Consider the following 16,593-nt stretch of genomic DNA (forward strand, 5'->3'; position numbering starts at 1 on the left):
ATGTGTGCTGTGGTTAAAATGCTGGGTCAGCGTAAGTACTACAGGGAGCGGTAGTTACCGTTCCCTGAACAGATCATTTTCTTTACCTTTTCCAAAGATTAGCAGCAGTTCCCCCACAAGAATCGGATCCGGTTGAACGGACAGACCATGGAGCCTCTAGCCGGGTGACTTCGGTCTCTAATGTTTAACCAGGAGAAATCACCACTCGTGATAGGAATCAGGTGTCTAAATAATGTGTGGGAACAGAGAACGATCAGACTTTGTCGGATTGCCAGGGCCAGATAGCTCTAGGGCAGCCTGGTTCGGATCCAGTCAGGCAATATCAGGGTGATGACGTAAGTCATTCGCCAAGGATTTCACCATCTGTGCCTTCTTCACAGCATCCCGAAGGCGCGGAGATTGGTAACGCGCGCCCACGATGCTCCAGTGGACGCAGCAGACGCGCTGAACGGCCTGTAAAGGCAGTGTCAGCTATTAAAGGGATTCCCTCATCTCAGATTGCTGCTGAGATTTCTCCGCAGGATGGAGATGGAGGGAACTGCAGTTGTCCTGGAAATTCTAGGCTAGCCTCGTCAAGCCGGTCCGGCCGACTTGGACATGCTAGTCGCGAACGTTCCTTGGGAACTTCTTCTCAGGGAGTGTCTGTGGTCTCAAGGACTGATCTTCCATTGTGCTTTACAATCGCTGGGTTTAATGGCCTGGCCATTGAGACCCAGGTACTGAAGGGCAGAGGGTTGTCAGCTTCAGTTATTCCTACGCTAATTAAAGCAGGGAAAGCGACTTCCAGCAAGGTCTATATCGCACATGGAAGACTTATATTGCGTGGTGCGAATCTTTAGAAATTCCTCCACGTACCTATTCGGTGACCCGAATGTTGGCCTTTTTGCGAAAGGGGGTTGAGCAGAAACTAGCCTTGAGCACCATCAAGGGTCAGGTTTCAGCATTAGCAATCTTCTTTCAGAAGCCTTTGGCTATTAAGTCCTTGGTGCGGAATTTCATCCAGGGGATGCGGCACCTGGCTCCACCAGTCCGCGCGCCCTTATTCCCCTGGGATTTTAATTTGGTTGTCGGTTCTGAAGAAACCTCCTTTTGAAAGCATCAGGGAGATTCCCTTGTTTACTTTATTCCAGAAGGTGGCCTTCTTGGTGGCTATTACTTCTGCACGCAGGGTGTCAGAACTGGCTGCATTGTCAGACCAGTTCCCATATTTAGTGATTCAGAGGGATAAGGTAGTTCTTCATCCTAAGCCATCCTTTCTTCCAAAGGTGGTTTCAGGCTTCATCTGAATGAAGATATTGTACTACCTTCCTTGTGTCCTTAGCCCAATCATCATCAGGAACATGCGTTGCATTCCTTGGATGTGGTTCAGGCAATCGGGGTATACCTGAAGGCTACGGAATCATTCCGTAAGACGGATTCACTTTTTGTGATCACGGATGGCCCCAGAAAGGGGTTGCCTGCATCTGCCGCGACTATCTCCAAATGGATTAGACAAGACGGTGGTACAGGCTTATTCTAGTAAGGGTCGGAATCCTCTGTTCCCTGTTAGGGCGCACTTCACTCGAGCGCTCAGTACTCCTGGGCTTTCCGCCATCAGGCATCAGTGGTCCAGGTATGTAAGGCGGCCACCTGGTCGTCGGTACATACCTTTACAAAATTTTATAAGATTTATGTGATGGCATCAGTGGATGCCTCATTTGGCCGCAAGGTTTGCAGGCCGCAATTTGAGGAGACCGGTGGTCTACCTCGAGGGTTGTTTTCTGTTGGAATTTTCTGTTGAATCTCATCTTTAATTAATGAGCATTGGAAAATTCTAGTTGGCACCGGTTGGGCCTTCTGGATTGGATTGTTTTCCATTTTCCCACCCCTCATTTGTGGTACTGCTTTGGGACGTCCCGAGTGTGTTGAATCAACGAGGACTACGTCTGTCAATGAGCGACAGAGAAAAATGGATTTTTGTAAGATCTTACTGTAAAATCCTTTTCTCTTAAGCTCATTGACAGATGTAGTACCCGCCCCTCTGTTTTTGAGTTGGGTTGGGTTAAATTCTCTAAACACTGCTTTGTGACATAACTGATTTGCTAGAGCGGGAAGTGAGAGGATATACCCTCTGGGACTGCCCCTAGGGTGTGGCCAGAACGTTTTTCTTTCCTGTCTAATCCTACTCCTGTAGAGGGCAGCATAACCCGAGTGTGTTGAATCAACGAGGACTACGTCTGTCAATGAGCTTAAGAGAAAAGGATTTTATGGTAAGATCTTACAAAAATCCATTTATCCAACCAAAAAAATAAGCTAAGAAGGTTGTATGCAGTTTAGGGTTAAAACGCTTCTAGAAAGGTAACATTTAATTTAGGGTTAAAAAGCCTACAGAAAGGCAGCATAATTACTGTATCACATAGTAAGAAAGTCTGCAAGCTGAAACAGTACAAAATGTCATATGGTGCCAGTTGGACAAAAACCATATGGATATGCAAATATGAACAGATCATGCAGAGACCTAGAACCCCAATGCGTTTCAACTGTCTGCTTCAGGGCGTAGGCATCTGTTACAAACCTGAAAAGAGCTCTGTAATGTATACATAAATCAATATATATGTCTCTGGGTCAAAGCAGCAGCCTAAAAAAAAAAAAAAACAAATGGTCACTTTAGAGATCCCAAGAGCAGGTATGGGACGGAAGGATGCATCACTATAGAATTCATAGATACTTAGGCCCCTTTCACATGAGCGCTCTGATCAGATCTGCCTGTCAGTTTTTTAGGCGGATCTGATCAGATCTCCCATGCATCCCCTATGGGGCAGCGGATGTCAACGGAGACATGTTTGCTGCAATCCGCATCCGATCCTGTGAAATCCGGACGGATGGAAACCTATTTTCCATCCGTCCAGGGAATCTGATCGGATGAGAGCGGACAGGCGGTCCGCTCTCATCCGATTCCCCCATAGAGATGCATGGGGCTCTGACATCTCTCTCTCCGCACACAGAGTGGAGAGGGAGCCGTCACCTTCCTGCTCAGCGGGGATCTGTGTTTATGATCCCCTGCTGAGCAGCACGGATCCGCCTACGGAGGCGGACTGTGTGAAAGAGCCCTTACCGAACAAAAAGACTCGGACACCATATAATTTGGCATAGAAATGGCCGTGGCACTTTATTTTAATTAATAAAGATCTGTTTATTTACTTTTAAACCAATAAACCTCAAATGAGTACGGTAATAATAAATAAAACAAATATTGCTTAGTTATAGGACTCAAGCAAAATATAATTCAAAATAATCAAAACCCAAAGTCTCCCCCCCCCCTCTCTGAATCAAGGGTGACATACCAAATAAAAGTGCCTGCGACAGGTGGGAAGGGGGCAAGCTCACCAATGGTTCCAGTCAGACTGTGGAAACCCCTGACTGAGCCCCCCCTTATATAGAGGGGGGTACAGAAGCTTCCAGAAAAGTCAATTGTAACTCCAGCCTTCCAGCCACTATACACCTGAGCTGGTAGGGAAGCTCCTAAAGGGACCACAGCCCACTAAAAACATCAAATGATATATATGTATAATTTTAACTTTTATATAAAATACCAGCTGGACTTTAACATTTTAACCTATACCCGGCATCCCCTATCCCATGCGCGTGGGCCCCGTTATGTACCCCCTTATCAAGGGATATAAAGAACAGGTAATGGCATAGACTCCTAAAGTGCAAATGGAAAAAATTGAAAATAATATGGTGGCGCCAGAAAAAGGGCCAAAAAAGTTGCCATGGAGCATTCAAAATGGTATGAGGCCTTAAAATTCAAGTCATCCCCGAGTAGTGTGTCTAGTGATAGACCCAGCAAGGAACCGAATATCTCCCAGGCACCAAAAGCATAGGGTAGTATTACCTAATCATAATAAAAGATATGTATAGGTAGTAGTTTGGGGGAAAAATAAATAGTATGCAATATGAAAAAAAAAAGCAGAGAATTTGGCAAAATAACACCATACCTGAAACAAGGGACTCCTCAGAGAAACATATATTGCTCCTCCTTTGGCAAAAAGGGGAACAAGGAGTGGTCTTGGAACCAGCACATATAAGTGCAACAAATTATGTTGTGTGTTTTAAGCAGCCAATAAAAGTAAGGCAAAAATTGTCAACAAAGTGAAAGCAGATGTGGGGAAGATGGTCGCCATTTGCTGCTCCTCCGAGACCAGAAGTTTCACATTATCCCTGGCCGTGGGTGCATCCCTTCCGTTTGTGGAAAAGCCGCAACTGCCATGATGAAAAAGGGCATAGAACGGCTGGGGAGCCGGTGCTGACACGCAATATGTGCCAGGGGAACAGATGTGGAAAAAACACACCATGAATCCCCCAGGAGGCGGGGAGTCAGGCCACCTAGAGAAGCCCCTTCGATAGCAGGAAGGCTTGACTGTGTGTGCGCTGAGTGCTGTTAAAGTGAAGAAATGTCATCATCACACCAAGAATTCCTAAAAAGGGTCCAAAAACTTTATTCTGTGGTCACATAATGTACAGCAATGTTTCAGGGCCCCTTTGTGGCTTTAAAATGTTGCCGTATAGTATGTGACCACAGAATAAAGTGTTTGAGGAATTCTTGGTGTGCTGATGACATTTCTTTACTTTTGAGTATTCACGGTTTCCAACCTATAGTCAATACAGCACCCAGCATCATTGAACAGCCGGTTATCTTGAATGTGTGCATGGGGGAATATTGCGTTTGGGTGCTGTTATGGAGTAGAGACCGGAGAATTATGGATAACAGAAAAAAAAAAAGACTAGATTAAAACAGAGATACAATGCTTGAATAAATAACCATAGAAAGGGGGGGGAATAATATAGAAGAAAGAAACCTTACCGATCTAGCCCTCACATAAGAGGTTGAGATCTCTGTGCTCCTGCACCATCCCCTACAGCAGGGTTTTGAATTTTAAATTCATGGAGGTCCAGTCAGTAAAATTTTTCTTTTGGCAGCTGCGTCCCCCCCACCTCCCGTCATAAAGGGTAGGCTGAAGACACTGATGTAAAAAAAATGGGGGGGGGGGGCAGGCAGGCCGGACTTTGAAGTGAAGGGGGGCTGAGGATATGAATTTAAAGAAAAGGGTGGCTAAGGACACTTACATCAGTGTCTTCAGCCTACCCTTTTATGTCAGTGTCCTTAGCCATCCTTTTCATTAAAATTCATATCCTCAGCCTCCCCTTCACTTCAAAGTCTGGCCTGCCCCCCCCCCCCCCCCCCCTTGACATAAAAGGGTAGGCTGAAGACACTGATGTAAAGTGTCATTAGCCACCCCTTTATTTAAATTCATATCCTCAGCCCCCCCTTCACTTCAAAGTCTGGCCCGTTCCAACCCCCCCATTTGATGGCCGGTTCACGACCACATTTCTGAGAGATACAATGCATTGACACAGTATGCACATGCCTAGTGCTAGAGCAGCCTTTTGCTAAACTCTCTTAATAGTTACACTGGATATTTGTTTTTCAAATTTTGCTTCCTGTAAGAGTTTTGGTGATTATGGTAGACCTTCAAAGTGAACACAAATATATCAAGAATGACTGTATCACATAGGAATCTTGAGAAATATGAAATTAACTTTAACTATAATGTACAAACCCAATTCCAAAAAAGTTGGGACACTGTACAAATTGTAAATAAACGCCATTCCTTTTTTTACTCACAGACTTACACTTCTGCTTGTGTCCTGACGATCAGCAGGTCCCAGCGGACATAGAGTCCACCAGACCCGCTGATTGGCTCCCACTGTGTCCAATCACAGCGGGAGCGGGTTGCGCATCCCAGACTTGGAAGTGATCGGCCGTCCTGCTGTGTAGTAAATGTACATGGGACGGTTGCTAAGCTGCTAAACTGCATATGCCAACTTCTAGCCAATCAACAGTCTGTTGTGTGACGCTGTACCCAAATAAGTTTTGATGTCCTTTTTTTCCCCACAAACAGCTCTTTTTTGGTGTTATGTGATCACCTCTGCTCTTTTTATTTTTTTGCGCTATAAACAAAAATATATATTTTTTTACTTTGATTTTGTTTTTGTTTTTATTGGGAAAGTTTTATAAATAATTTTTTATCATTTTAGGCCAATATATATTCTGCTATAATATTTTTAGTAAAAAAAAAATAAGTGTATATTGTTTGTAGACGCAATAATTTTTGTGCAAACCAAACTAGGGAAAAGATATATATATATATTTTTTTTTTTTTTTTTTTTAAACTAGTAATGGCAGCAATCAATGATTTTTAGTGGGACTGCGACATTGCAGTAGACAGATCAGACACCTAACTGACATTTGACACTTTTGGGGGGGGGGGGGGGGGGGGGGGCGCGTATCAGTGACATTACTACAGTAATCAGTGCTAAAAATATGCACTGTAAAGCTGGATACACACAATACAATTTTCTTTAGATTTTTTTGTTTTTCCTTTACCCTTACCAAAACCATATAATATGAGGTCAGACCTATACACTTTCAATTTGTATGCAATAAGGCAGGCCACTACACTACATAGTTGAAGGTAAATCTAATGGAAATCTACCAACAAAAGTTGTATAGTCTGTATCTGCCTTTACTGTACTATTGAAGGTGTTAAAGCGGAGTTCCGGCTACAAAATATATATATTTTTTTTCAATAAAAATACCCCCGGGGCAGTCAGGGCTAGTACATTCCACAATGGATAGCCTCTGTACTGTCCCGGGTCACACTTACCTTTTTAGAAGAAATACTTACCTTGAAAATGTCTTCTCCAGCGCTGCCATCTCCAACCCCTGCTCATCACTTCCGGTGCGTCATCCCTCCACAGCTTCTGTGACGAGCGGGCCGGTGCAGATGCATTGATTCCTGGGAGCGATGACATTCAGCAGCTCCCAGGAATCAATGCAAAGAGGAAGTGACGGCGTGGGCCGCGGCCGCAGAGGGAGAAAGTGGAAGGAAGGTAAGTATATTTTCTTCAATAACAAGGTAAGTAAACAAAAAGAGAAATCGTAATTATCCATTTCTTTTTCAGGGGACCAAAAGCAAGCGGATGGCCCAAAATCGATTGTTGATTTTGTGACCGGAACTCTGCTTTAACACCATGGGCAATCAAAGGGTTAAATGTGTCCCTAGGGGGTGCTTTCTAACTGTGTGGGGGATGGACAAACACAGAGACACGTGTTCCTAAATAGGAGAAATGCAGGATCCCTGTGCTCATTACTGACATAACAGTGGCCTGATGTGTTTACATCGACAGCCCACCGTTCTGTCTCCACAGGGAGCAATCGCGTCTGCCGGACCCACTGATTTGGCTCCACCTGTGGCCAATCGATGCGTGCATGCCCCACTAGCTGTCCTGTGAAACAACGTACAGAGCAGACCTGCCTCAGTACAAGTATGATAGCTGATCAGCACATGGTTAATCTTGGCATCCGTCATTTCTGGAAAGATGTCTCAAATAACAAACTTTCACCCTTTTTGTTCACCGTTTTCACAAAATCAATCATCAGTCTGTGTTTTATGTGGAGGCAACAAGTTGTTCGTGTGACATTTTTCATTCCTAGGACCTAATTCTCCAAATTGGAGTGGCCCCTTTTTTTTTTTAATTTAATGTAAAATGACTTTTTTGCACAGCTGTTCCGCTTGCATATACAACAGTACTTGGTATCACCACAGATATTTTAGTTTCACTTGGTGTACCGGATGTGCTTCAAAAACAGTTCCATGTTTTCGTATGTTTCTTTCATGTGTGCAGCGTAGCCAATAAGTATTGCAAAAAATGGAATTTCGCTTTCGTTTGATAGACACAGCTCCGGATATTCATAAGCATTGGGTTATACTACCCCCTACAGGAGTAGGGCAGTAAAATCCATTTCTCTGAGTCCACCGACAGACGTGGCTTGCTGCATATTCATAGATGGTTGGGTAATAGCTCCTCCCACCAGAAGTGACCAGGCACTTCAATCAAAGGTTTGACACACCCAGGGGGCGTACCCTGAGCTATTACCCTCAGCCTCACCAAAAGCAGACAGTTTGGTTGCCAGTAGTGGAGAATCCCAAAAGAACCCTCATAAAGAGACAGAGGGGTGGAAGCCACGTCCATCAGTGGACTCAGAGAAATGAATTTTACGGTAAGTACAAAAATCCCATTTTCTCTATCGTCCACCGACGGATGGGGCTTGCTGCTTATTTATAGATGGTTGGGACGTCCAAATGCAGTAACCACAGAGGGGTGAGAAACGGACACTCTCAAAGGAATGCAAATTCCCACGGCCAACATGGGCTCCATGTACTATGTTGGCTAACAAAACAACTGCGGCTCAAATGTAACAAAACCAGAAGAGGTGGGTCAAGAAACCACTCCCTCCTCACATGGCGGCCTGCAAAACCTTGCGGCCAAAGGACGCATCCGGAGATGCCAGCACATTCACTCTAAAACTAGGTGAATGTGTGTACTAACGACCAAGTGGCCACCTTACAAACCTGCAGCACTGACGCTTGGTGGCAGAATGCCCAGGAAGGCACTCAACGCCCACGTAGAGTGAGCAGTAACAGGGAAAGGCGGAACCTTGCCCTTAAGAGAATACACCTTCACCACCATCTGTCTGATCCACCTGGAGATGGTCGACGTAGATGCAACAGGACCCTTCCGGGGACCATCCGTATATACAAAAAAAAAAAAAAAAAAGAGAGTCCAACTGACGAAAGGGATCAGTGACCTCAAGATACGGGTGTATCGCCCGAACCACATCCAAATAATGCAAGACAATTTCCTTCGGATGTGAAGGTTTCGGACTTAGTGAAGGAAAGCACTATGTCCTCATTCAAATGAAAGTCAGAAACTACCTTAGGTAGGAACGGATTAGGTCGTAACACCACCTTATCCCTATGTATCACCAGATACGGGGAACGGCAAGACATCGCCAGGTCAGACACCCTCCGAGCAGAGGTGATGACCACCAAAAAGGCAACCTTCTTCAACAGGTCAAGCAGCGAAATGCACCTAATGTGCTCAAAGGGAGGGTGCTGAAGGACTGACAGAACCAAGTTAGTTCCCAAGGAGCCAGATGGCGAACCCCCCCCCCTGAAGAAAGGTACGAATCAGAGAATGATTGGCCAACGGACGTTGGAAATACACAGCCAAAGCTGAGACCTGACACTTAAGAGTGCCCAAGGCCAAGCGTTGGTCCACTCCCGTCTGCAAGAAGGCCAAAATCCTGCCAACAACAAAAGGATCTAGGATGGAGATGCAAAGACTCACACCAAGCAATGTACGCTTTCCAAGTACAGTGCTAGACCTTCTTAGAAGTGGATTTTCTAGCCTTAACCAAGGCAGGAATCACCGTGTCGGACAGACCCCTGTCCTTCAACACTGAGCTCTCAACAGCCACGCCGTTAAAGCCAGCGACCGTAAAGCAGGATGGAAAATGGGACCTTGCGACAAAAGATCTTTCCTCAGAGGAGGAGCCCACGGGCCTGCTACCTGCAGCCGAACCACGTCGGCGTACTAGGATCTCCGAGGCCAATCTGGCACCACCAGGATTACCGGAATCCCCTCCAGCTCGATCCTGCGTAGCAGGCGAGACAACAGTTGCAGCGGAGATAACGCATAAAAAGGAGCCCGTACAGACTCCAGGGAGCCACCAGGGCGTCCACGGCCTCGGCCAGAGGATCTCTGGACCGAGCGACAAACCTGGGAACCTTTCTGTTTTGCCTGGAGGCGAACAGATCCACATCCAGAGAGTTCCCCACCAGAGACACAACTGGTGAATCACTTGCGGATGTAGGGTGCCCCACCGGAGACACAACTGGTGAAACACTTGCGGATGTAGAGACCACTTGCCCTGATCCAGGGTTTGTCGACTCAGGTAATCCGCCTGCCAGTTGTCCACGCCGGGAATATACACGGCAGATAGGGCTGGAACTTAAGTTTCCACCCAACTCAGAATTTCGGCTGCCTCCAGAGCCGCCAGGGCACTCTTGGTGCCCCCATTGGTGAATGACATGCCACAGCCGTGACATTGTCCAACGACACGGACAGGACACCCCATGAGAACGTCCGTCCAATGGATCAAGCTCAACTTGATAGCCCTCAGTTCCAGAACGTTGATCGGAAGCTCAGATTCCTCCAACGTCCAAGTACCTTGGACAGTCAAGAGTGCCCAGCAACCGCCCCCCAATAAAAACCTGGAAAGCGTTCTGAAGGGGGTACTGGATCAATCACCCCATGGGTCAGCAAGTCCCCGAATTGCAGTCTGCAACCCGGCCAGACGGTCCGAGGTCAGCCAAAGATTGGAAGGAAAAAATCTGTCCGGAAGACGGGAACTAAACTTTATCTTGTACCCGGACTGAATCACCTCGTGAACACCCCCCCCCCCCCACGGATCCGGAAATAAATTAAATCCCCCTCACCCCCTGGAACAGGTGGGGGCGCCCCTTCAGGCAGAGGAGGTCTGCTTGGGGTTTCTGGGGGTGGAAGGTTTTGACTTCCCAGTCCAACTTTTCCCGGAGCCTTTACCACCAGACGTCTGTTTCGATTGTTGCGACCCGGGTGCACGAAAAAGATGTTTCTGGGCAGTAAAGGAAGGACCCCGCTTACGCGAGGGGGTTGACCCAGCAGCAACTGCCCCCTGCCTGGTCCAGGGGCTGCAGTTTATGTGATGTATCTTTGGATGCAGCTCCCCCTGATGGCTCGCCTGTTTTGGCATGGTCTTTTGACTCAAGTGCTGGTCTGTGGCTCAGACTTAAAAAAATAAAAAAAGGCCTTGTTTTGAGCTACTCTGGATGACATTATTAAAGGTCTCACAGGGTCGAAGAATACTTTTCTTCCACAGGCTACTAAGGGCAAGGAACCCTAGTTGTAGACGTAGGCCTTCCTTCTCAGCTTATAAAAAGTTTTTCGTCCCTCAGGGGGACTGAAAAGGGGCAAAAAGCCTTTCAAGGCCTCTTCTGCAGGATCCAAATGAACCGAGTCTGGCAAGCCAAGATTGGGCTTCTCCAGACTCGTGGAGAAGGTTCCTTCTGCACGAAGGTGCACCCTTACCTGTGTCAGGGATTGGGGGGGGGCAGTTTTCACTGGTACAAGACAAGTGGGTCCACAGAATTATTTCGGTCTGGCTGCAAGATTAAGTTTCGCTCTTGTCCCCCGGCAAGGTTTCTCTATCATCCATCGACAGACGCAGCCTCATCTCCATGAGCTGAGTGGGTTATGCTCCTCCCATCAGTAGTCATCTAGGCAGGAAAATTTGAATGTACACACCCTAGGGGCTGTCCCTCCAGGCATAAGCCCCACTACCACAGCCCAGGACATCAGTTTATTTCTGCCTAGAGAAGGAGTAGGACCTAGGTTTCCTGCCGGGACCCCGGTCTGTTTTTTTTTTTTTTTTTTTTCGTTTCAATATGTTTATTAGAAAGATTTTTGCAATGAGGTACAACAATGCCTAAACATAGGCAACAGTAATTCAAGCAGAAAGTACAGCAAAGTCAATGAGTGCATAAACCAATTGCCATGCAGAACATTACAATACAATGAAGGGTTTAAGGGCAAGCAAAGTAAAGCTCAGACACCAAAAATAGCTATATTTCTTGGCTGAAAGTCTGTACATGCCCTTCTCCCACATCAGGTAATTCCAACCTTATAGGGTCCCAGAAGTCTAGGAGAACTCAGACAGGGGTGGGGCAGCCCAAGAGAACCACCGCCCCAAAGAAATTTCGGTAGAGGCAGAATAGTAAAGGGATAGAAAAGAAGGGGGAGAAATGGAGAAGGGGGGGGAGAGAAAAAAACAAAAAAAAAAAAAAACTCAGGACATTGAGTATCGACCATTAGCAGTACCAGTCCAGTACACAAGCAGACATATATGCACACTCCTCACCCAAGAAGACACGAACAACCCAAGGTACATCAACTTAACTCAAGTCAGCTCGGGGGGTGTGAGACATGGTACCTTGGGGCTTGCTGGTACCCCTTGTGGTTCCTGAGGGCTTCATGTGTCAGTCCCTAGCCGCATGGGTCATCATGGGCGCCGCCATCTTAAGTGTGGGCAATGTGATTTTTTTTTACACCCCATAGACTTGTATGGGGCAGCCATTTTCCCTGTAGCTTCCTATTGTTTTGTATGGGCATCCATCTTTGTGTAGCCCTGGTGCTATACTCAGCAGTGTAACCTTATTTAGGAGACATCAGTTCCTGTGCAGTAATTTCCTGCTGCTGAGCCAAGGTCACTTCCTGCCTCTCTCTTCACGCTGTTGAAGGATTCAGGAGGACGGTTTGTCTGAAGGTGGTACAGTACTTGGGGTCCCTGCAGGCATATCCTTGCACTTTCTGCTGTCAGTTTGGTTTAAAGGGGTCCCCTGCAGACCACAACCATCGGTGGCGGATACCGCAATCAGCGCTCTTAAAGCGACAGTAGATCGTTTTCTGAAAATTGCACTATGGAGTCCCAAACTGTGCAATCACCCTCAGACCCACTCTGTGCGACTCCCAGACAGTGTAGATCGCAGTCACTAGCCGCAATTTCAGCAGCCCTGTAAAGCATGGCGACTAAAGTGGATTTAGCCATGAAAAAGGTTGATGGCTGGAAACAGCCACTGCCTTCTCCCCTTTATGGAGGTATCTTCTGAATCAGAAGCTGATGGAGTCACCCCAGACGCCCCACCTACCTGAGGGGAGTCGCTGTCCTCGCAGTCAGATGGCGAAGAGGACCTGTTTGAGCTGCAGCGGAGAAACGCGCCTTAGTGAAAGCCCTGCTACTTTAAAATTGGCTGATAAGCCCACACCAACAGCGACGAGGATGGCTTTTGGCGCTCAGAAGTCTCCAAAAGCTGACAGGGTTTCCCTTGTCCCAACACCTTTCACGGTAGTGTGAATGACCAATGGCGGCACATTAAAGCCTGAATGACCAATGGCGGCACATTAAAGCATTTAGGCACCACTAACACGTGCTTAAACACCGGTACCCTTTTTCTGAAAAGGTCTCCAACCGTTGGGACAGTGCCACCTATAGTGGAACATCCTGTTTCCAGATTGAACAAATGTACCCTTGTGGCTGTGGAGGATTCCCTGTTTTTTACGGATCCAGTGGACAGGTGGGTGGAATCCCTTTCCCGCTATCTTCATGTGCTGGCAGGTTCCATTTTGAAACCAGTTTTTGTGTCTGGGTTAGTCTCACAATTGGTGACGGAATGGATTAGGAGTTTGTGAGAGTTCTTGGACCCTGAGACTGTTTCTCCAGAACAGCTGGAACAGGTGATCCAGGCTCTGGCGTTCCTGTATGATGAGTCTATGGATGCAGCTCCCCTGATGGCCAGGGTCTCGGCCATGAGCATGGTTTTAAGACGCATTGTTTGGTTGGAGAGCTGGTCGGCTGACCAAGCTCCTAAGAAAGCGTTAGCTGATCTCCCTTTTCTGGGAGACCGGTTGTTTGGCGAATCATTGGATGAGGTCAGTCAAGGGCCTGACTGGCAGAAAGAGTACTCTTCTTCCTCAGTCCTCCAATGGTAGGACACCCCGTACTAAGCAGGGTCCCTCCTTTTCTGCTCAAAGTTTTTTTTTTTCGTGGCTCAAGAAAAAGGTAAGCCGTTCAGAACTTCCAGAGGCGCTGAGAAGCCCTGAGGCAAGCCCAAGGCTGGCTAAGCCGATGCAGCAGGAACCCTGGACATCCTTCATTCAGGACGAGTGGATTCGCAAACTGATTTGTTGTGGGTAAAAGATCAAATTCTGGTTCTTTCAGTCAAATCTTCACGTGACTCCAGAGCGTTTGAAGGATCTGCGGGAGGCTGTGCAAGATCTCCTGGCTCAAGGGGTGATTGTGCCTGTTCCTCTGCAGGAACGCTCTCAAGGTTTCCATTCAAACTGTTCACTGTGCCCAGAAAGGAGGACAATCCTGGACCTCAAGGCTCTGAACCACTTTGTGTGGGTGCAGAGGTTTCAAATGGAGACCATTCGGTCGGTGGTGGCATCTTTGAGATCGATGGAAGCCAGAAAATACCCCCGATTCATAGTTACATAGTAGGTGAGGTTGAATAAAGACAATAGTCCATCCAGTTCAACCTGTGTAGGTGTGTGTGGCTGTAATCATCTAACATAGCCCTTAATGTCCTGATCCTTGAGATGTAAGTCTAAGAGTCTTTTGAAAGCCATCATACTACCCGCAGAAACCACCTCTTGTGGTAGACAATTCCACAATCTTGTAGCCCTAACAGTAAAGAACCCCCCTCATTGCCTGAGGTTAAAACGCTTTTCCTCTAATCGCATTGTATGTCCTCAAGTCCTCATGCAATTCCTTCGAATGAACAGCTTTTTTTCTAAGCTGAGATCCCCATTAAGATATTTATAAATTGCCATCATGTCCCCCCCCTCAGACGTCTCTTCTCCAGGGAGAATAAATCAAACGATTGCAGCCGCTCTTTATAGTTAAGGTCCTCCAACCCCCTAATCAGTTTAGTTGCCCTTCTCTGGACTCTCTCCAGCTCCAACACATCCCTCCTGAGGACTGGCGACCAGAACTGGACAGAATACTCCAGATGCGGTCGGACCAGAGTTTTATAGTGGAAGGATTATAGTCTTATCTCTGGAATACATCCCTTTCTTTATGCATGCTAATAATCTGCTGGCTTTGGCAGCTGCCGCTTGACATTGCATGCTGTTGCCTAATCTATCATCAACCAAGACTCCCAGATCTTTCTCCATTTTTGATTCCCCCAAGGGTTCCCCTCCTAACGTGTATTGTGTTTTTAGTCCCCAAGTGCAAAACCTTACACTTCTCCACGTTAAACCTCATTTGCCATGTCGTTGCCCACTCCGTTATTTTGTCCAGGTCATTCTGTAGGATATCTGCTTCATGCTGTGCAGTTATTGCCCTGGCCAATTTTGTGTCATCTGCAAAAACTGATAACGAACTACAGATCCCGTCCTCAATGCTGATTATGAATAAATTGAACAAGGTTCAATGTGCATCTTCACGTCCCCATATTCAAGGAACATCAGCGATTTCTCCGCTTTGAAATCGCACCTCTACCACCGCCAATTTGTGGCTTTACCTTTTGGTCCCGGCTCAGCTCCCAGGGTATTTACCAAGGCACTGGCACCCGTGCTGGCCTTATTATGTTGGCAAGGTATCTCCATTGCAGGATATCTGGACGATCTGTTCCGTGCAGTCTCCCATTCAGATCTGCTGGCCAACATTTCTAACACCAGTCAGACTCTTCAAGAATTTGGGTGGATGATCAAGGTCACCAAATTTGCCCTGACACTGCCCGTGAAGGTCACTTTTGAGGCTGATCCTCGACGCTGCTCTGGCGAGGGTCTTCCTTCCCTTGGACAAGCTTCAGAAGTTGCAAAGGGCAGTCTGGTTGCTGACGGAGGCCAATCAGTCCTCCTTGCTGGCTTCTATGAGGGCCCTGGGTCTGATGGTTTCAACTTTCAAAGCAGTCCCATTTGCTCAGGCTCATGAGACAGTTGCAGAAAGATTCTGTCAAAATGGAACAGAGATAATCATTGGACCAGAATATTCGGTTGAGTCATCTCACAAAGTTGGCTCTCTTGGTGGCTCCAGTCACCTGTCCTGTGCCAGGTCAAGGCCTTCCTACCAGTGTTTTGATGATGGTCACCAGACGCCAGCCTGTCAGTCTGGGGTGGAGTGCTGAGGGAAGCTCTGTGCCCAGGGGACTTGGGCGACAGAAGAGTCTTCTTGTCAATAAATCTTCTGGAGCTTAGGGCAATCAAGCTCTGCCTGCTTCACTGGACGAGTCGGTTACACAGCTCTCCGGTTCAGGTCCAGTTATAATGCCATGGCTTACATCAATCAAGCGGGCACCAGGAGTGCCCTGGCGGCCAAGATTCTGGTGTGGGAGTAACACAATGTTCCCGCTCTCTGCAGTCCACATCCTGGGTGGAGAATTAGCAGGCAGGTTACCTGAGCCGTCAGGTGTTGGATCAGGGGGGAGTGGTCCCTGCATCCGGAGGGATTTAATCTCCTGTTTCCCAGTGGGGGACTCCGGAGGTGGATCGGTTTGAACTTTCCTGTTGAGGCGAGACGCAGAGGTTTGTGGCCAGGTCTTGGGATCCTCTGGCTGACGCCACAGAGGCTCTGGTGGCTCCTTGGGAGTCAGTACCATCTGATATATGCCTTCCCTCCGCTAGTTTTCCCGCCAAGGTTTCCTCGCAGGGTAGCGATGGAAGGCATTCCCATCGTTCTGGTGGCACCAGACTGGCCTTGGCACGCAGAGCTGGTAAAATGGTCGTGGATCCTCCATGGAGTCTTCCTCTGCAGGCAGATCTATCTCAAGGACCGATCTTCCATCCCGCTTTACAGTCACTGGCTTTAACGGCTTGACTGTTGAAAGCAAGGTGTTGAGGGATAGAGGTCTCTCTGATTCGGTGATTCCTCCCCTGTTGAAGGGCAGGAAGTCAACATCTAGGAAGCTCTATCGTAGTACATTTCTTGGTGCAAATCGCTGTAGCTGCACCCTCGCTTTCTATAGCTAGGTTTTTAGCCTTTTTACAAAAAGAGGTTGAGCAGCGCCTGGCATTGGGTACTATCAAGGGCCAGGTTTCAGCCTTGGCTATTTCCAACGTTCCTTGGCTACTCATAGTTTAATTCGCACCTTCATTCAGGGGGTG

The sequence above is a fragment of the Pelophylax lessonae genome (assembly GCF_965119305.1).
Source record: "Pelophylax lessonae genome assembly, chromosome: 1".
NCBI classification, from domain to species: Eukaryota; Metazoa; Chordata; class Amphibia; order Anura; family Ranidae; genus Pelophylax; species Pelophylax lessonae.